General features: G+C 58.8%; 1 protein-coding gene across 1 annotated transcript in view; it reads right to left on the reverse strand.

Annotated features, from left to right (window-relative positions):
• The window catches only part of GRB10 (growth factor receptor bound protein 10), a 118,921-nt gene extending 110,420 nt beyond the window's left edge, over window positions 1-8,501 (reverse strand). The window contains exon 1 of the mRNA XM_066353849.1: window positions 8,374-8,501. The gene's annotated coding sequence lies outside the window, so the exon portion shown is untranslated. The remainder of the gene's footprint in view (window positions 1-8,373) is intronic.
• Between the last annotated feature and the right edge of the window lie 12,245 nt (window positions 8,502-20,746).

Here is a 20,746-nt window from a genome sequence, read left to right on the forward strand (position 1 = left end):
AGGAGCAGGGCCCCTGTTGATCAGACCCCATGCTCTTTTCATCGAGTCGATCAAATGAAAGCAGCGGTGAGGCAGGTTCTGAGAGCAGCCACGAGGGAAGTGTCCACCCCAAAACAAGGGGCAACAAGCCCCTCTCTGTCCGCCCGTCGGGGCAGATCAGGACCAGCCAAGGCCTGCTCCCAGCCGCAGCAACGCTGCAGAGAACACCGAGGCACAGGACCCACCCCCGAGAATCTCGGAGAAATCACCGTGCAGACCGGTGAACTTGTCTAAGGCCCCAGAGCAAGTCCACAGCAGGGAGCATCTGGCTTCCCTCTGGGACTCCTGCCGCTCGCTGCCAGGGTGACAAGAGCAAGGTCACAGAACGGAAGGGTTTCCTTTGCCACAGGCCCCGAGAGGCCCTGAGAGGCCCCAGCGCCCAGCAGCCCGTCCAGGACATGGGAGAGCCTGAGGGAAGATGGAGGGAAAAGTCAGTAAGACCTAGCGCACCCTCCCCCGTGCTGCGGGCCGCCCCGCCTCTACACCCACCCCTTTCCCGAATCAGACATGCGCAGAAGTAGCAGCCTGCCCTCCACTCCGCTTTCTGGGGATGCCAGAGACAGTCAGATACACACACACACACACACACGAAAACTTAAAAAATTAATAAATAGTGTAAAACCTGGAGAGAAGAAATGGTGGGGGAAAAAAACTAAAAACTTAGAAAAACTATTTGCCAAAAGAGATTTAAAAGGCAAGGGCATCTATGTAGCAGGAGTAGTATGCCTTAAAAGAAGAAGAAGAATTGTTCTGGGTGGTGTTGAGTCATCCTAGGTTCACTGACCATCACACGTGCCCCACTCTGTTGGGGGTGAGGATGGGGGGGGGGGGCGTGGCGGCGGGGCTGCGGGGAGGGCAGGAGGGAGATGAGAAATCTCTTATCTTCCACTCCACTTTTTTGCAATGAATCTAATGCTGCCCAATAATAATAATAATAATAATAATAATAATCTATTTAAAAAATAAGAAATCATCAACAAAAAAGAAACAAAGAGATCCTTAGCAATTAAAAGTAGAAAGAGAAAAATCCACTCGTCAAGGCAGAGTCAAGTTGCTATGCTCCACAAACGAGAACAACACAACAGACATAAAATCTGAGATAAAGATAGACGGCCAGCGCAGGCAGCTGACCGGCCCAGGAAAGCCATTCCCGAAGGAGAGGAGAAGAAAAGGGAGCGGGAAGAACACTACAGAACTAACTCAGAAACCTGTCCCCTCCCCAAAGGGTCTGAGTCCCCGGTTTGCAGGGGCCCTGGACGTACCCAGCAGGGTAAGTGTAGACCCCCAACAAGGCTCATCTTCAAGGGATTTCCGCACAAAGGCACACACAGAATATCCTACGAGCTTCCAGACAAGAAAAAAAGGAAGGAAAAAAAAGGGTGTGTGTGTGGGGGGGACACACGGAGGGAAACACTGGGAGGTTTTCCTACAAGGAATCGAAGAACCCGCTTTGCTTCAGCCCCAGCCCGTTCTGCCTCAAGACCACGAAATGGCGGCCTTCGAATTTTCGAGGGAAAACGACGCCCAGCTGGGAAACGGACTCCTTGGACAGACCCGTTGGCGGTGAGCGTGGACCGTGGACCTCTGCCGACACGCAAGCTCTCAGAAAATCTGCACGCAACTCTCTTTTTATTTTTATTTTTTGGAAGTTACTATGGAATGTTCGCCCTCACATTCTGGAAGGGAGCCAAGCGGAGGAGTCACGAGACCCGAGGGCCGGGCCGAGGGCACCTTCCCCGGGATGACCGAGGGGGAAGATTTCCGGGGGGCCGTCCCCACTGGAGCCTCGAGGGCCACCAGGCCCCGAGGAGCCACCCTTTCCAGAAAGATAGAACTGGCCACATACCAAGCATGTGTGAAAGGACATTTGCACAACGGTGTCAGATTGGGGCGGGGGTAGGGAGGGACAGTCAGGGACAGGAACCACGAGGCAGAGGCCCAGAGCAAGCCCAGGAGAGACAAAATGTCCGACACAACAGAGAGTGACCACAGGGAGCCACCAGGCTCGGCCAGGCGTCCGGGGCCGTCCTGGGGACGTCCGCGGTGTCACCAGGAGCGATGAGGAGGTGGAAGGACACCGGGAGGGAGCGGCTGGGACCCTCCAAGCGCAGAAAGTGGGGGGCAGGCGGAATGACACCGGGAGGGAGCGGCTGGGACCCTCCAAGCGCAGAAAGTGGGGGGCAGGCGGAATGACACCGGGAGGGTGCGGCTGGGACCCTCCAAGCGCGGAAAGTGGGGGGCAGGCGGAATGACACCGGGAGGGAGCGGCTGGGACCCTCCAAGCGCAGAAAGTGGGGGGCAGGCGAAAGGACACAGGGAGGGTGCGGCTGGGACCCTCCAAGCGCGGAAAGTGGGGGGCAGGCGGAAGGACACCGGGAGGGTGCGGCTGGGACCCTCAAAGCGCGGAAAGTGGGGGGCAGGCGGAATGACACCGGGAGGGTGCAGCTGGGACCCTCCAAGCGCAGAAAGTGGGGGGCAGGCGGAATGACACCGGGAGGGTGCGGCTGGGACCCTCCAAGCGCGGAAAGTGGGGGGCAGGCGGAAGGACACGGGGAGGGTGCGGCTGGGACCCTCCAAGCGCGGGAAGTGGGGGGCAGGCGGAATGACACCGGGAGGGTGCGGCTGGGACCCTCCAAGCGCGGAAACTGGGGGGCAGGCGGAAGGATACCGGGAGGGTGCGGCTGGGACCCTCCAAGCGCGGAAAGTGGGGGGCAGGCGGAAGGATACCGGGAGGGTACGGCTGGGACCCTCCAAGCGCGGAAAGTGGGGGGCAGGCGGAAGGATACCGGGAGGGTACGGCTGGGACCCTCCAAGCGCGGAAAGTGGGGGGCAGGCGGAAGGACACGGGGAGGGTGCGGCTGGGACCCTCCAAGCGCGGAAAGTGGGGGGCAGGAGGCGTGGGGGCCGCGGAGGGGACAGGTGGGGAGGAACTGCATCAGCTTAGACATAGGAACGTGAAGACAGAAAAAAAAATGGCTAATAAGTCTGCTCGTTTCTGGGGGAATTATCTGACACTTTAGGCCACATAGATCACTCTGATTACAAAAAAAAAAAAAAATCATATTTACAACAGCCTGCCCCGGGAGCTGAGGGATTAGAACACCAGGTGACCCTTCCCATGGACAGAACTTGTCTGGTAAGGCCACGCCCGAGCAGCAGGAGACGGGGCCCGCTGAAGGGGTGACCGGCTCGAGAGCCCTGCACAATCCTTCCGGAGAGAGAAGGGCCTTCTCTTGCACCCACACCCCTACACCCGGGCTGGCCGTACAGAATGCTCTGGACATCACCCAGGTCCTCCTCCCACCTGGGGGGCTGGGGGGAGGCGTGGGAGGGGCGGTAGCTCCCAGATCGAGAGGGAGGCGTCGCCCTTAAGCCAAGGGACACTCCCTACGTGCACGAGGCTCCCGCCCCCAGACTTCTGAATTTCAACATTACTCGGTGTCTGGCAGCTTTTGGTCAGTGTGGGTTTCCTGGGGCAGGGAACCCTAAAATTATTACTCCTATTAGATACGTGGTATTATAAAATGTTTCTATGCGAGGGAGTACTCAAGTCATAAAAAGGTTGGAAGAAACCTCTGCCCGACCGTCTCAGGGATGAAAAGCTAAAAACACAGGGAAGTGAACCCGAGACCCAGCTCGTCAGAGCGGCGAGGGCTCACAGGGTCTCTGGACTCCACGAGCACCTCCCGTGGAACTCAGGCAGCCCGTCGGGGCCGGTGGCCCCGGAGGTCCCCGCTGTGGTGACCCCACGACGGGACAGGAGAGAAGGCAGGGGTCTCAGGCACCGTGGTTCTCTTCCTTCCAGAGGAGCCCATGTCACCCCCCACAGTGACACACAGGACAGTACACAGAGGGGGTCGGACCGACGGCGGTCCACCCTGCACCCCATTTGCAGAGAAAGGACGAGTTGAGGGGCCCAGCCGCACACCCTGCTTTCGGCTACGGTGACAGTGATGCCACTCACCATGAAGGCCAGCATGCCTGCGGCTCACTGTGCCAACTGCTTTGTGAGTCCCGGCCCCAGGTGAGACGGGAGCTGCTGGTGCTCCAGCCTGGTGACCCGGCTCACAGTCCCGCCTTCCTCCTCTGCCGTTACGACCTTACCTGTGAGGCATCCAAACTCTCTGTTACACGTAGGCAGTCAAAGAACTCACACTCGCAGGGGCTGGTGCCCACAGCAGGGACCCCTCAACCCAAGAGGTCTCTGTGCAGCTAACTTGTGCACAGCACAGGAGGCCCGAGTATGAACAGCACAGTTCTCTTTCTAGCAGACCTTGCAGATTAATAGAAAGCAGAATATTGAAGCATAGGAGCTGCTCAAAGCCAAGGCTGAACGTGCCAGCAAGCATCTCTGAGCTCTCCCGGAGAGCCGCGCCCTGTGCCAGGGCTCACACAATGCTGGCACCCCACCTTCCCAACGGCACTGCAGGTGGGCACCCCTGATGACTCCCGCTTTCCCAGTGAGCTGGGTTGGCTGCTGAGGCCCACCGACCCAGTCAATGGTAGTAGAAACTGGAGTTGCATCGGGGAGGCGTGCCGTATGCAACGGGCATTGCTGGCCCCTGCCCAGACCGCTGAATTTCAAAGTGACTCGGTTCACAGTGGAGCTTTTAGTCGCTGTGGGTTTCCTGGGTGCCCTGGGCAAAGAGAGGGAGCAGGTGCCTCTCAGATCTCATTCCCGCCATGAATGTGAAATCCCACCATCAGCTGTGGCTACTTCAACCCAAAGGAAGAGCCCCCAATTCGGGATCTGCACAGCCCAGGAAATACCTGCCCCCAAACCCACGTATACCTTCGATGGCTGAAAACAGGAACGATATTCTGGTTTCCTGGCGGCATCCAGTCACAACGGGCCACTGTCATCCCGAGGGTCGCCGGCAGGACTTCAACAGCAAGACCGTGACTTACCGGACGGAGGAGTTATGGCCACTTCAATGTCCCCGTTTGCACAGGGGCAGCCCCCGGGAGCGCCAGGCCCCTCTCGTTCCCAAGCTGATCCCTTCTCCAGCACATGGGCCAACAGGGAGCTCTCCCTGGAATGTGTGTGTCCCCACAGCAGAAAGTCACACCACCCAACTCCACCTTGGAGATGATTTTTGTTAACCTTAAGACCACGGGTTTTCTTGTTGCCCATCTCGAAGGACAGCCACCATTTCCCCTTCCCTTATTAGAGGCAGGAGAAGGCTGGGGACAGGCACAGCTCTCCAGAAGTGTGCCACGGAAATACGAACACAAATTAGACGCCAGCCCGTGCTGCTGGAACGGTTGAGACCAAGTTACACGCCCATGAGCGCAGACCCTTGTAGAAGGTTCCCGGATCCCTCAAAGCATCTGTTTGCCAAGTCTCACCCAAACCAAGTAGCGTGACTGTCTTAATTTCTTCCATAATCTTCCCTACTGCTGGAATTAAGCAAAAATAAATAAGACGAGGTTAAAAAAAAAAAAAATTCTCCACGAGGAAAAAAAGTTTTATTTAACTTTTGAACACCGGACCGATCTCTTCAAGGGAAGACAGAGCACGTCTTTTCTTCTCAGGAGCCCATGCGATTCCAGGTTGGTGACACAGTCGTGGGGTGCGTGCCAGAAAGTGCAAACACGCAGGCTTCCTTCCCAGGAAACAGGACAGAAGTCCCCTGTAGCCAGCTAGGCAGAGATTCCTCCTCCAGCCCCTCCTACTATGCAGGGGTCTCCCCCCCCCCCCCAACCCCAGTGGAGGCTCAGGCAGAATATTCCTAGGACAAAAATTCTTTACATTACGCCACCTTTAATGAAAGCATTGGGTCTTACCCGATATGCCAACCAAGAACTTCCACAGCTCCACGATGATCGAGGTCTCTGTGTTTAAGCAGGAGTTTGGTTTCTCTACCCTGTAAAGTCTCGAATCAGCCACATAGAGTCAATATCAAAACTTCAGGGCCGGCTCCTAGATTCTGACTTCCTTCTTCTCTCCCAGTGGAGACGGACTGGGATGCTCACGGTCACTGTCACTGAGCCAGGGCTGTCCTGGGGTCCGATTCTGGTGGCCACCACCATACACAGCCTGGCACAAGTCCCTGGCAGGAGCCTCCTCAACTCCAGGTTCCTGGCCCACCAACAAAAGGCATTTTGCCCCCATCCGACGCTGCCCCCAACACAGTTCCCGACCACTGGCGATATGAAATAAATGACTTCGGGAGTACACAGCTTTTTATTCAAACACTGCTGTAATTACAATAAACACAAGTTGCCGTATCAAACTCATGACTCTGTGGATATCAATGTTTCCTTCCAAAATAAATGTGTATTTAAGTATAAACAGTGAACAGACAAAAGAAAATATTGATAATGGCCGGGGCGGTAATGGTGGAACCGTGGAAAAGCTGTGAGCAGCTGGAACTGTCATGGAGCCCTCATGTTCTCTGGGTGTGTGATTGGCGGGGCAGCTTTTCGGGGCCATTTTCCTCTCAGAGGCAAAGGGACTTGTGCAGAAGCATTAAACTTACAGGACTCTCTCTCTCTCTCTCTCTCTCCTCTCTCTCTCTCTCTCTCTCTATATATATATATTGCCATAGCTTAGGCTCTGGTGACAGTCCATCATGGGCTGGCCATGTGACCCTAGGCATGCCAATTTAATCTCCTGGGCCTCGGTTTTCATACCTGTAAAGTGGGGATCAGGGGATGTAGGGGGATTAAAAGCAACAAGGCTTTGAAGGTGTCCCATAAACTGAAGGTCCACACAAGGATCAGCCGCCACACTTCTCAGTTACACATGCTTGCTGGCTGGGTGTGTAACCCGGGCTTGCCCTCAAATTCCCTGTAATCTGGAGATTGGCCTGTGTGGCCCTTGTCTTTCAAGTATTCCCAATTAAAAAAAAAAAAAACTTAAAAAAAAAAAGAACCTCAAATGCTATGTGCTGTAATCCTCGAGTTTTGATTTATAATAGGAAAACCTAGCCGCCTAAATCATTCCTGGAAACACGTTTGGTTTCAGGTCTTTTACTGAATAAAATCCTCCTCCTAAAAGCCACTGCACCATCCCTGTAAGTGGGAATTTCTTCTGCTGTTGAAAACTAGCTTCTACCTATTTTTCCTTCTAAAAAGAAAGGGGGGTGGGGGGGGAGTTGGTGGTGGTGGTGTTGGTGGCAGCGGCCGCGGCGGCCGCGGTGTGGGGGTGTTCTGAGTCAACTCCTGGGAGAAACCACCAGCTTTGTGCTGGAAACCCCAGTCAACGCCTGTTGCCGCGCGAACATGTGTTCTGAGTAAAACTGAGCGCGATGTTAAGTAGAGCACCATTTCTGAAGCTGGGGGCTCCAAACGGCTGATTCAGCGTTTTCAGAAACAAAGTGTTCTGCGCCTGGCCTTGTAAACAGCAGCACCCAGAAAGTTGTGCAATGACGCCTATTTACTCACGAGCGCTACTTGTTTTGGGTCTTTTCTTTACATCTCTTGAATGAAAGTGGGCACCACGTTTGCAAGAAAGCATTCTTTCTTTCGAGTGCATCGGCCCCACGGATCCAGGACCCTGTCCCGGTCACCTGTGGCTCTTCTTCCAGTTCCCAACGTTTCCATCAAAGGAAACGACCAAAAAAAAGTTGGCGTTTCGTCCAATCCCAAGAGAAGACGAACACAATAAAAAGTAGAGAATACCCTAATTTCCATAACGCACATGCTGCCGGGCCTTCTCCAAGCAGGCGTTTGGAGAGGCAATCAGCGAAGGCGGAGAGTTGCATCAGAAATTTCCTTCTGCAAACCGCACGGCTCTTATCACATTTCCACGGCTGGCGGGCGGCTAATCCGCGAGCCCTCCAGTCGGGGTTAGGCCCCAGCGGCGGGTAGCGGGGTCACTAACGGAACCAAAGAGAAAAAGAAAAAAAGATCCCGAAGCCGGTCCGCTCTGGGCTGGGGAGTGTCCCGCTGACCGGCGCGGGCGCACCGGGGGCTGCAGGGGCGCAGACGCCCAATCTCGGGGCGGCCGAGAGTCCGGCCGCAGCCCTGACGGCGCAGCCCCCGCCCTCCCCGGCTCCGAGCGGCCGGCGTCGGACGGGATGGTTCCAGGAGGCGCCGCTGGCTCCACGGCTCCCCGGGATCGGGCACCCGCGCGCAGAGCCCGGCCCGCGCGCCGCGCCCGCAACCCGCTCCCCGCCTTCGCGCGCCGCCGGCCGAGTCCCGGGCGCTGCAGCCCCCGGCCCGCAGGCGACGCCCTTCCGCCCGCCGCGCCCCCGCGGCGCCCGGCATCCCCGGGTCGGCGGCTAGCGCACAGACAATGACGGCGCGGGGACCGCCCGCCCGCCCGCCGGGCCCCGCCGCGCCGACCACAAAGTAACTTGCGGCCGCGCTCCCCGCCCAACTCCGTACCTGCGCGGCGCCGCTCCCGGCCGCCTCCGCGTGGCTGCCGGCGACCCTCAGCGCCTGCGGGGCGGGCGCAACGCGCGGGGCGTCCCAGGCGCCCGAAGAGCTGCGCGCAAACTTTGCTCCGCGCGGTGTCCGCGGCCTCGGAGCGCTGAGCCGCTGCCGGCGCGCCGCTCCGTCCTGCCAGCCTCCTCCCGGCCTCCCCACCCCCTCGATGGGCTTTAAACTGGCCCGGCCCCGCCCGCCGCCGCCTCCGCCTCCGCCTCCACCGCCTCCTCCCCCGGCCGCTTTTCCTGCTCCTCCTCCCGCCGCCGCCGCCGCCGCCGCAGCCCGGACCGCTCGGCCGCCAGCGCGGGCGGAGCCGGGGCCTAGGCGCAGGGCGTGGCGCGGGCGCGGGGCTGGACCCTCTAGCGGCAGCTGCCCGGACCGGCGCGGGGAGGGCAGCCGGGCGGACAACGGGGCGTGGGCGCCCGGACCCGTCCTCCTGCCGCCCGGGATTCCCAGACGCGGGACCCCGACATCCCAGGCCCGGGCGCCCCCGGACACACATCGGACCTATCCCGAGAGGCAGTTTGTAAACGAATTCTTTGAAACTCAAAGTCCTAACTGTGCAGCCCGAATCCTGCATCCCAGGCGCAGCGGAAAGACGAGCCGCGGCTGCCCTGCATTCTGGGCAAGTGGTCCTGTCCGGGAAAGGAGAACCGGGTTTGCGCCGCTGCGCACAGCCGCCACGCCTGGGGCCTTACCTCTCTGAGCCTCAGTTTCCCCATCTGCGTGTGCGCACCGGAGTGCTTGCTGGTGGAGTGCGGAGGCCCTACTAGGTGCTTAATGCCAACCACCTCCCTGTCCCTTATCTTTGAAATGGGCTACTAAGCCCTCCTGAGAGTGCTATCCTGTGGGTTAAATCAAGTTATACTTGTAACTTCTAGTGACTGGTACAGAGAACAGCTGCATTAATGAAAACTATATGATCATTAATGTCTCTACGGAGTCAAAAAAAATTACAATGCAAATAGGATGGTAATTAGGTCTTTTTCTGGGTCTTGATGTTGTAAAAACACCTACAACAGTAAGTTACAAAGCGTCTGTATGGGCCAAACATTTGCCACACTCTCATCCCGCCCCTGACTCTACCCTCCAAGGTTGTCCCTGGGAAGGTGTCCACTGTGCAGAGGAGGGACCAGGCTCACAGATGTTAACTCTCCTGAGCTCACACAGCTGGTCAGAGCAGCATCCGCATGATGTGAAAAGCCTTTTTTTGGGGGGGGGTGCGCTTTTTCTAGTTCCTGCTTTTCACACCCTTGGATGGGTGTGTTGATGAAAGGTCGTGCTTTTCTGCAGCTACACCAGGCCGCCCGGAAACGTGTGCCCGTCGGTCCGAGCTCAGAAACCTAGGAGAGGGGTACCCTCGAGAGACTGGTGTGAAGCATCTTCCCTCGATTCCTGGGAGATCAGAACACGGAGAGACCCCTGTTGTCAACGAGGGACTCGAGAAAGAAACTAAAGGAGAGAAAAACTCCATTTCGGCCGACTTCTCACAAGCAGAGCAGTGTAAACCTTGCAGGTTGGCTGAAGGCCCCCTTCAGCGGGGAAAGCCTGCCACAGCCAGAAAGCAGGGCCTCTGAAGCTGTTTGAAGAGCACCTAGGTGTGGAGACATCTGAATCGTGATCTCTGAGTCGTTGGTAGGCAGGTTTAACGAACTGTGCCCGCCTGTCTTGACAGGCTTTGATGTCTTCCCTAAAAGTGGGGATGTTGTCTTACATACATGTAAGATGCAGTCACCAAATTCATGCATTCATATTGACAGAGTGGACGTATCTAATCTCGGTCCGTATTCCAGGGTTGCTAGGTGATTGGATAATGTCCTTTAGAGAGTGTTTCTTTCCCTTTGTCCCAAGACCCTGTGCAGGGGCAGGAGTCACATCTACCTGTCTCAAAACATGGGGATTTTCAAACATGGCTCCAGCCCGAGAAGGGGTCAGTGCTTTGCTGTTGACGTGGACCCCAGAATTCCCGGGGTGGGCGTCCCTTCCCCACTGCGCCCTCCTCTACGCAGACACTGCGCATGCCTCTGTTGTCCGGTACGGGCCCAGCCGGGACCACTTTATGAACCGAGTTCATGAACTCAAGTCAAGTCGCTCTGTTGTGGCTGTAGCAACGACAGCTGGACAGCTGTCCCCTGGCCGCGCCATCCTGTGGGCAAATCATCCTTGAGTGCCTTCTCCCACTGCAGAATCCAAATGCCCACCGCCCCAAGGGACGGCAGCCAGGTCAAACAGACGGCAGCCCTGCAGTGCCTGAACCCCCCCCACCTCCGCCCCAAGAACCCAGTTGATCAGTTGACCGGGGCAGGCAGGGCAGAGCTGCTCCAGGGGAAACCCACGCGCTGCGGCGAGGTGTCCGCATAGAAAACAGGGTGTTGCCCCAGTGAGGAACTCAATGACCTAAACGAGTGAGACGGCTCCTTCAGCTGAAGGGAGAGAAGTTGACAGACTCTCGTTATCATTAGTGATGAATTGATGGATACCTGTCTCACCTGCTGACTCGAAGCATGTGACCAGGGCAATAAAGGCTGGCTGCTCACTGGTGCCATCCCTGCAGCGGGGAGCGCCTGGCACTGAGCGGGCACCCGGTGAGAGAGACCCTCCCTGGGAAGTCGGATCAGGAAATGCATTTATCTGTAGAGCTGGGTGCCCAGCCACCATCTCCAACGTGGTCAGCAACCCAGCAGAGGAGAAAAGAACCAGGTGAGAGGCACCCGGGCAGGGAAGTGGTCTGACCAGAAGCGGGCCTCACCTCTGCTCATGGGAGTGGGGGAGGGGCGAGGCCAGTCCCCTGGCCCAGCCAGCAAGGAGAGAGGGGTGGGAGCACAGCACCCCCGGCAGGCAGCGCTAGGAACCAGTGGTCACCTCCAGCCCTCACCCTAGGACGAGGAGTGATCTGTAGTCACGTGCCATCCATCCGAATGCCTGCCTCAGAAGCCCGTGGGCACCGGCTCACCCTGTAGACCCCTGGGCCCGCCCCACCCGACAGAGTACAGAATTTACCCTGTGGGGTCCCTCTGCATTTTTTAACAGACACCCCCATGATCCACAATGCACCAGGCACGTCCTTGAATTCTCTAAACAGGAGAAATACAGTCTGTCCCTGAGTGCCGGGGGGGCAGCTAGGTGGCACTGGGGAAAGTTCCCAGTGGTGGCCACACTCCAGGGGAGTCCTGGGGCGCCCAAGATGCCCAGAGCCACAGGGGGAACCCAGGGAGAGCCTGCCAGGGGCACGTGCCTCCCCGCAGCCAGAGAGAGCGCAACCTTCTGTTTCTGTGCGCAATGCTGGGGCTGGGCATGGCGGTCATGGGGCAGGCCGGGCACTTGGCCAGAGGCCAGGCTGGAAAGGTCAGGAGGGAGTGCCTTGTCACGCTCAGGTGTCTCTAGCCCGATGGTGACGGGATGGTGCAAGACCTGTCTGTCGTCAGGGGGCCGACCAGCACCATCCCCCCCTCCGTGGAACTGTCCATAGCCCCCCCCCCCAACAACCTGCCTTTCCTTGGCCCCTAGAAGTGGTTGATGTCCTGGGAAGGGAGGCCCCAGAAATAAGCTCTGAATAGATGACCTGCGTCCGTCTTCTGTCTCCTGGGCCTGGGCCACTGCGGCTCCTGTGTTAAATAAATGTCCATGGAAGTCCCTTCTCCTTATGATGTCTTCATATCACCCCCACTCCTTTTCGTGAAGTACCTTGAATCAAAACGACTTGACAATCCAAACAGGGGCTCACGAAGGACGCTTCTTCAGTCTGAGGTGTGGAGATTGGATTTGCCTACAGGAAAGAAATCACCCTTTTTGTGTGTGTGTGTGGAGTTTGGGGAAGGTATTCCATTGTGTGTCCACGGAGTCAGTGAAGACGCGGGACGATCTCGTGACCCCAGAAGATCCCCTCTCGCCCCCTCCCCCTTACAATCTTTTCGGTCCCTCCCTCGCCCTGCAGCCCCTGATCTGCTTTCTGTCCCCACAGTTCTGCCTTTTCAAGATTGTCACATGCAATATGGTACTAATGTTACTTTAATGAAATACATTTGCAGCTCAATACACTTGATGGTTTTAATCCCCGGGGTTCCTGGGCTAATAGAATCCAAAGACAGGAACAGAACTCGGGGACGGGTAACACTCAGTTAGTGCGATTGAAGATTTGGTATTAGCACCACATCTGAGCACCAGGTCCGCCCGCCTGCGAACGTACGTGTGTGTGTGTGTGTGTGTGTGTGTGTGTGTGTCTTTATTTTTTTATTTTATAGGCACCCTTCTAAAAGTTAATGTTTAAATGGCTTAACCCAGAAGCACCTGCCATTAGCATGCAGCCTCGGAGGGGGTTAATCTGTGAGACAACAGAGGCTGGGAAGGCTCAGCCCCCCCCTCCCCGGAGATGTGCATGATAAAGGGTCCCCGCCCCCCGTCGGCTCTGGCAGGGCTGATTAGCCCCGTCCAGGTGGAGGGCCAGGGGTCAAGTGTGGGCATCCATTCTGGGCCAGGTGCCTCTGATCCACCTGGGAACGTCTGGGCATGGGGGTCCCGGGGCACAGAGGACTGGGCATGGGGGTCCCGGGGAGGCTGTTTCGTTCATTCTGATGGGAGCTTAACCCAGGCTGCTGTTCACCTAGAACTCGCCGGATTTAAAAAAAAAAAAAAAAAAAAAAGCCAATGACTGCACAGGACAGACTCTCCCCTCCCCACCCGCCCCTACCCTGGGGAGAAACTTAGTATCTTCTTCTTCTTCTTCTTCCCCGTACTTTCTTTTGTTTTGTTTTGTTTGTTTTTTGTTTTTAATTTTATTTATTTACTTATTTTTTACAGAGACAGAGAGTGAGTCAGAGAGAGGGATAGACAGGGACAGACAGACAGGAACAGAGAGAGATGAGAAGCATCAATCATTAGTTTTTCATTGCGTGTTGCAACACCTTAGTTGTTCATTGATTGCTCTCTCATATGTGCCTTGACCGCGGGCCTTCAGCAGACCGAGTAACCCCTTGCAGGAGCCAGTGACCTTGGGTTCAAGCTGGTGGGCTTTTGCTCAAACCAGATGAGCCCGCGCTCAAGCTGGCGACCTCAGGGTCTCGAACCTGGGTCCTCTGCATCCCAGTCCAACGCTCTATCCACTGCGCCACCGCCTGGTCAGGCCTTCCCCTTACTTTCTGCTTCATCTTCTTTCTTTTTATTTTTCTCCTTCATCCTGAAAACAAGGGCCATTTCTTGAGCACCACGGGCAGGTGAGAAGCGGATGACCCACACCTCGCAGCAGACACGGCGCCACACCCTGTAGGTGGCCAGTTCGGTCCATCCTAACAATGCGCTTTGAGGCACATGTCATCGTCTACCCAGTCTTCAGAGTCCAGGAGAGCAAATACCTAACACAGGAGGCCATGTGTGTCTGTCCCGGAGATGCACCTCCTTCCGCTGATTCTGCCCCCAGTGGCATTTCTGGTCATTTTATTCTTTTTCTCCGGTAACCCGCTATTTCAGTGTGCGGCCTAGTGGGATTTCTTTTCAGCACAATTCTGTTCTCATTGATCTGGGATCCTGTGTGTGCCCCCGGATCTAGTGCGGAGGGAGAGGTGAGCTCCTTTATTTGTTCCACCTATGTGCTATCAGACTCCTTCTCCCCACCCAGCCCCCGCTGGTTTTAGGGGGTCTGAGGACTGAGCTGGGAGGCTCGATGGGGGATTCAGCCCATCTGAGACCTGAGGCGCCCACAGGATGGGCTGACCCAGACACAGGCGGTGGGAGGAGCCGTCTCCCAGGACCGGAGCTGGGTCCCAGCCAACGCAGCCAGGCTGTGCACCCCGTGTTCTCCCCAGAGCCAGGAGACTGGCAGGGGGGTGGCCCCCAGGGCGACGAGACTCCCGGTGACATCCACAAGCCCATCATGTGGCAGGTGGATTGAGGTAGGGATAAGGTGTCGTCAAGGACAGGAGTCCAGGCAGGTAGTCAGTGGCTGGGCAAGAACCAGACTGGGCTTCCGTCCAGCAGGAAGTGGGTCAGGAGGTCAGTCCGTGCGTACAGGAAGAGGCAGTGTCCCGCGGCCAGAACTGAGAGACACATCTCCACAGGAAGAGGCAGTGTCCCGCGGCCAGAACTGAGAGACACATCTCCACAGGCCCTGGGATCACAGCACCTCTGTGAGGCCCCGGAGGGCCAGACCGGGCGGGCCCAGCCTCTGCGGGGCATCTGAGGGGCTGACCAGGCCAGGGGGAGAGGGCAGGACGGAGTCCAGCGCCAAAAGCCTGTGTGAGGTGCCTCGGCCGGCCCGGCCGGGGGTCTAGGGGTCGGTTTTCGGTTTTCAGACATGGCGCTCACTGAGCAAATGCAGGTGGAGGGCTGGCTCTGAGCGCGGCGTGAACGACGTTGCCGGAAAGGGTGTGCAGAAGGTGGCCCTGGAGGGCACACGGAGGCTTCCAGACTAGGGCGCCGGGCTGGGCACAGACTCCTGAGAGGAGAATGCCCGGAGCAGGGGCACCCCCAGGAGCACCCCTCCCGACGAGGTCTGCACAGACTGCCCCCAGCTACCGACCTGCCCAGGGAGACTCGGAGCACCCCGGGAGCTGGGTCCCCGAGCCTGCCTTCCCCGAGGGCTCCCACGACTCTGAGCATCCCGGGAGCTGGGTCCCCGAGCCCTGCCTTCCTGGGTCCCCAGCCCTTCCTTCCCGAGGGCTCCCACAACTCGGAGCACCCTGGGGGCTGGGTCCCCAGCCCTGCCTTCCCTGAGGGCTCCCACGACTCGGAGCACCCTGGGGGCTGGGTCCCCGAGCCTGCCTTCCCCGAGGGCTCCCACGACTCTGAGCATCCCGGGAGCTGGGTCCCCGAGCCTGCCTTCCCCGAGGGCTCCCACGACTCGGAGTACCCTGGGGGCTGGGTCCCCGAGCCCTGCCTTCCCCCAGGGCTCTCAGGACTCGGAGTACCCTGGGGGCTGGGTCCCCGAACCCTGCCTTCCCTGAGGGCTCCCACGACTCGGAGCACCCTGGGGGCTGGGTCCCCGAGCCCTGCCTTCCTGGGTCCCCAAGCCTGCCTTCCCTGAGGGCTCTCACGCAGCCCTGGTGACACCAGGCTCGGAGGCCGACGCAGGGGAAGGACGTGACTTCGGTGGATAGCACCCGCCTGGGACAGAGCTTCTGTCTCCTTCCCGTCCCCCTGACGTTTGCGGGGTCACAAGAGAAAGAGCTGCATGTTCACAAAAGGGCGACCCTTGATAGACCCTTTTCCCAGTGGACGTGGTGGGCAGGCGCCACCTCTGGTGCCCCGGGGAGTTCCTGTCCTGGAGGCTGGCAAGCGTCCCCCCTGCCCAGCCACACCTCCGCCGGCACGGCACCCACAGGCATCGGAGCCCTTTCCAAACCGCCCGCTGCGTGGACAGCACCCTGCCGCCATTCACCCCCTGGGGCGAGCTGGCGCTGAAGCGTCCCCTGACCCGTCTCATCAGAACACGGCTGGTGCCTTCCCTTCTGCACCAGGGTCGAGGAAGCAGGGGCTTCCTTGAGTCGCCCGGGAAGGATGGACGGACGGATGGACAGAAGGCTGTCCTGGGGAACCAATCCTGCCACGGAGGCAGAGAGGCTGTTTCTGAGGGTGGGGGTGGCCCTCCTGCCTGCTCCGGGCACCCACCCGCTTGTGTCTTCTGCCCTGGTGACTGGCATTCTTTGGAACACTGCGTCCCCTGCGGCCACGACCAGCCAGTTGCCCCCAAGCTTCCCGTTTCTGTTGCCGGCAGGCTCGGGTGGAGATCCCATCGCTGCAGAGAGGAGCTGGGGCCAGGGCCTGCGGCGGCTCTGGGAGGGACGCCTGCACGTCCAGCTCGGGCCGTGGTCTCAGGGGACGCGGGGAGAGAACTGGGGAAGGTGGGTGCCGGTGCCCCCAGCTCAGGGGAGGCTCCGAGAGCAGGGAGGACGGACTGTCGGGGGGTGTCTGGGAGAGAGGGCCAGATGGGAGCCCGGGAGAGGGTGAGAGGCAGGTCGTCTGGTGCTCCCAGCATCTCGCCTCCCTGCTCCACCGACAGACAGTGCTCCCAGCACCTCGCCTCCCTGCTCCACCGACAGACAGTGCTCCCAGCACCTCGCCTCCCTGCTCCACCGACAGACAGTGCTCCCAGCACCTCGCCTCCCTGCTCCACCGACAGACAGTGCTCCCAGCTCAGGGGAGGCTCCGAGAGCAGGGAGGACAGACCGTCGGGGGGTGTCTGGGAGAGAGGGCCAGACGGGGGCCCGGGAGAGGGTGAGAGGCAGGCCGTCTGTGCTCCCAGCATCTCGCCTCCCTGCTCCACCGACAGACAGTGCTCCCAGCACCTCGCCTCCCTGCTCCACCGACAGACAGTGCTCCCAGCACCTCGCCTCCCTGCTCCACCGACAGACAGTGCTCCCAGAGTCACCCCGGCACCCTCCACACCTCCCCCGTTTCCTGCTGAAATGAACTGCTCTCCCTCCGGGTATTGACTCCATGACAAGCTCAGGGTCAGAGATGCCCTGATGTGTGGGGCACACGGGACCCTTTCCCGGGGCCCCCTGTTTTACTGGGCTCTGCAGCTGCCGGGGAGGGAAGGGGGTAACGGCTGGCGCACACAGGGACCTCTGGAAGAGAACGCGTCCTGCACCACCTCAGCCCCCTGCGTGCTCCGAGGACGCTCCTTGGGGCGGGTGCTGCAGACTCAGGTGGCCTCCCATCGTCCCCCAGACCACGTTCATGCCCGTGTAAAACTGTCAGGAGACACTAGACCATTCATCCGGGCGCCGAGGAGACGGCTCCAGGTGGCCGTGGCCCTCACCGCCCTGGGTCTCGGCGGTGACCCGCCCCGCTCTCCACCCTGGAGGGTCCCCGCGAGCCTTCGCCGTGCCCAGTGCCACAGCACAAGGCACAGCGGCAGACGGAGAGTGACCGAGTGGAAGCACGTGGGCACCAGCCGTCCCCACACGGACCTGACGTCTCTCCACACTTTTCCTGACTTCGGGGTCACGCTCCTTTATTCGTTCGACAGCCTGGCTGCGCCCCAACTCGAGCTGACAGAGCTGGCGAAGCCCCACGTCTCTTCCCTGCTGGAGCTGGTGGGACCCAGGGCGGTCATCTGTCCCCCGGGACCCAGTCAGCGGCTAGGGGTGACCCGTGGCACGCACAGCCCGGCACAGGCGGTGACCCACCCCTCCAATTCTTGTTTGGGAAATAGGGAGAGACGCAGAACAAGGTCCCACGTGAGTTAGCAGGGACACCAAACGAGAGAGAAAGTGCAGATTGTCTGAGAACCCGCCCCCCCCCCCAAAAAAATGAGTTTGAAGAGAGAGGGAGACAAAAGAGGGGGCCGCCCAGGCAGGTCTGCAGGCTCTCTGGTGGCTTCTCCGCTGGGCCCAGGCCCCCCATGCCCCTGCGTGCTCCATGGGGTCTCTGAGGCCATTGGCAGGACTCTGGAAATCCCACCGATTTTCCCCGGACAGTCCTCTGGCAGCCTGGACTCGAGACATGCCGGCAGGGGCTTTATCAACTGCAGACGCCTCTCAGGTTCCTCTTCGTTGAGGTGAGAGGCTGCCCCCAGGGTGGGCATCGCTCGGGGGCTCGGGCTCCACGGCAGCCCCTCCCTCCTGGGTAACGGGGCATCGACCCTGTTCTAACAAGCCCCCCCAATCTCCCTAGACTTCAGAGGGGCTGCGGATGTTGTCAGGAACTGAACTCTGTGTATCCGTCTCACCCATTTTCTTGATTGTAAAAATGAGGTGGGGTGAATTGCTAAAAATAGATGCTCGGTCCCCCCCGCGCCCCCCCAGACTGTGGGACTGGGTTCCCAGGGGAGAGGCGGGGAGTCCTCCCCATCGGCCTGAGCGACCGCACGCATGCAACCCCAGCCCCAAAGAGCGGGCTTCCAGCAAGTTCTCAGAGCCCAATAACCGACCTGTGCCTCACAGAGGGTGCCCCTGGAGGGGGCCCCAAGATCAGGGCACCACGCACCCCCCCAAACAGCCCGCAGCCCGCAGCCCCGGCTCCCAGCCTCAGGTGGTCGGAGGCCACGTGGCCGTTGCCTCCCGAGATGGGAAGGGCAGCAGCACCCCCTGGAGTCCAGGGCCGGCCTCTGTCGGGCCCCAGAGAGAGGAGCAGGCCGGCGTGAAGAGGCCCAGGCAGCCTGCACCGCCTCGCCGCCGCGTGCCAGACCCCTCGGGGACAAACTCCACGGGCTCCCTCCGGTTCTGCTCCACTCACGTCCAGGGGACGCCCTGTCCTGGCCCCCTTTTCCCCGCGGCAGTGCCCCCTGTCGCAAGGAGAGAGCGATTCCTACAACCTCGGATAGTTGCTCTCCACGGGCTTACAATAAGATGGGTGAGAACAGTGTCCACCAATCCCCCCTCGCGCTCTGATTGTCATGCCTGCGTGACATGCCCGGGGACCTGGCAAGACTTAGGGGGACGGGGGGCGGTGTCACACCCTGCTGGGTGACCCTGGTGCTGGTCAGTGCCAGCACCTTCCCGCACTGTGATCGTAGGACGCACCCCTCTCACCCAAGACGCCCGTTAGCAACGTCTCCACGTTGCTGGACACGATCGGTCCGTCGTGACATCGGGCTGGCCATCGCGATGGTTGTGTTGCCTGAGAGCTGGGGACGGGACCACGGACACGACAGCCAACACAGGGTGTCAGCGGTCAGCAAGTGCTTGCTCCCGCCCCCTGTGGACGAGGTCCTGCCCCGGGGATGCCCAGCCTGTATGGTGTAGGGTCCCCTGGAGAAGCTCTTGTTAAAATGAAAATCCCAAGTCAGTAGGTCTGGGGTTAGGGCCAGAACCTCTAACGGGCTTCCTGGTCCACACGTTGGGTAGCACTGTCACAAATCGCTGTCGTCCATTTAGAGAAGGAAACAATAAAATAGAGGTTCAGAAACGTTAGTGGTCCCTCCCAGGAAACCAGGATTCCCAGCGAGTTCCCCAGGCCAAAGCGCGGAGTCCGCACGCCCCCAGCAGGAAGACTCGGCCACGACCTCAGGCTTCAACCCTCACTTGGCTTCTGAGGACCTTCTCTGGCCCGCTGAATATCTCTTGGAAACTTTTCCGTATGTTTAAAAACACAGTCACCGTCCTGGTTGAACCCGGTCGAAGGGGCTCCGGTGTTCCTTCCTTTCAACTTCTCCGTAGGTCTGAACGTCTTCCGATGGCAGGAACCGGGGTGGGTCCCCAGGCGAGAGGGCCGCCGGGTCAGAGCCGCTCAGAGCACAGGTCAGTACTTGTGCTTTTGGGGAGGCGTGGCGGGGGGCGCACAGCTGCGGTCTCAGAAGACCTGAGTTTGAATCCCGAGTCCACTGCTTGCCAAGGCAGCTTTGCCTCGGCGAGCCCCAGGGGACAAGCACACTCGGAGGGTGGCTCAGCAGTCACTGGGCCAGTCAGTAGAGGTGGATGTGGGAGGTGCAGAGTGACGGCTCCCTCACTGTAGCCCTTCAGTCTTAGGACGGGCAATGTCATAAGGGAAGCACCCTCAGGGATTTTCGACCCCAGGGAGCTGGATTCCAATCCCAGCCCTTGCCACATGGGCGGTCAGTCCCCTGATGCAAACACCCCCACACTCTTTGGGGTCCAGGTCAATAATAGCTCACTCACGCCTTGGAGAAATTGTGCCCATCGGCTGCGATCAAGTGCAGGAAGCGGTTGGTGGAGAGAGAGAGGCAGTGTTGAATCATCCGAAGTCATTCCCCGTTAAGAGATAACGGTGCATTTATTTTACCAGTCACCTACCGTAGCCCTCACCATGCCCCAGGCACGATGCTAAGCACCTTTTCAAATATTAACTCAGCTAATAATTCCCATAACAATCCTATGCTCCCAACGACAATGATCTCAAGCCTTACTGAGGATCAGAGCGGCACTGAGGGATAAGCCACTTTGCCCAAAGTCACTCAGCTGCTACATGAGAGATGGTACCCTCTCCCAGGTGGTCTGAATCCTTGCTTTTAGCTGCTACTGCCTCTCCCTATAAAGAGTAAGAAAGAAACATTGTATTATCCTGCTGCGGGGCTTGGTTGACTAGCGAGTTGGGGTCATTGTGATGGGGTCTCCATTTCTATTTTGGATTCTACAGAGTAGCACATTAAGAACATAACTTCTCTAGCAATTCTGGCTAAAGATAATAATAAATGAATCTGCCTCATCCTCCAACCCTCCAAACAAAACAACCCCCCCCCAAAAAAAAACAAAAAACAACAACAACGAACAATAAGGTCTGCCTGGTAGATGAAAACGTGAGCCTAGGCCAGGCAAAAGAGATTCTTCGTCGATGATCGTTAGGCCGACAGTTGGCGGTGGTTAGGCAGACAGCTCCTGACCACTCACACGGCTCTTTAGCCGCAGACCCATCAGTCAGCCCATTCGAAGGGCTCTCC

The sequence above is a fragment of the Saccopteryx leptura genome, chromosome 12 (assembly GCF_036850995.1).
Source record: "Saccopteryx leptura isolate mSacLep1 chromosome 12, mSacLep1_pri_phased_curated, whole genome shotgun sequence".
NCBI classification, from domain to species: Eukaryota; Metazoa; Chordata; class Mammalia; order Chiroptera; family Emballonuridae; genus Saccopteryx; species Saccopteryx leptura.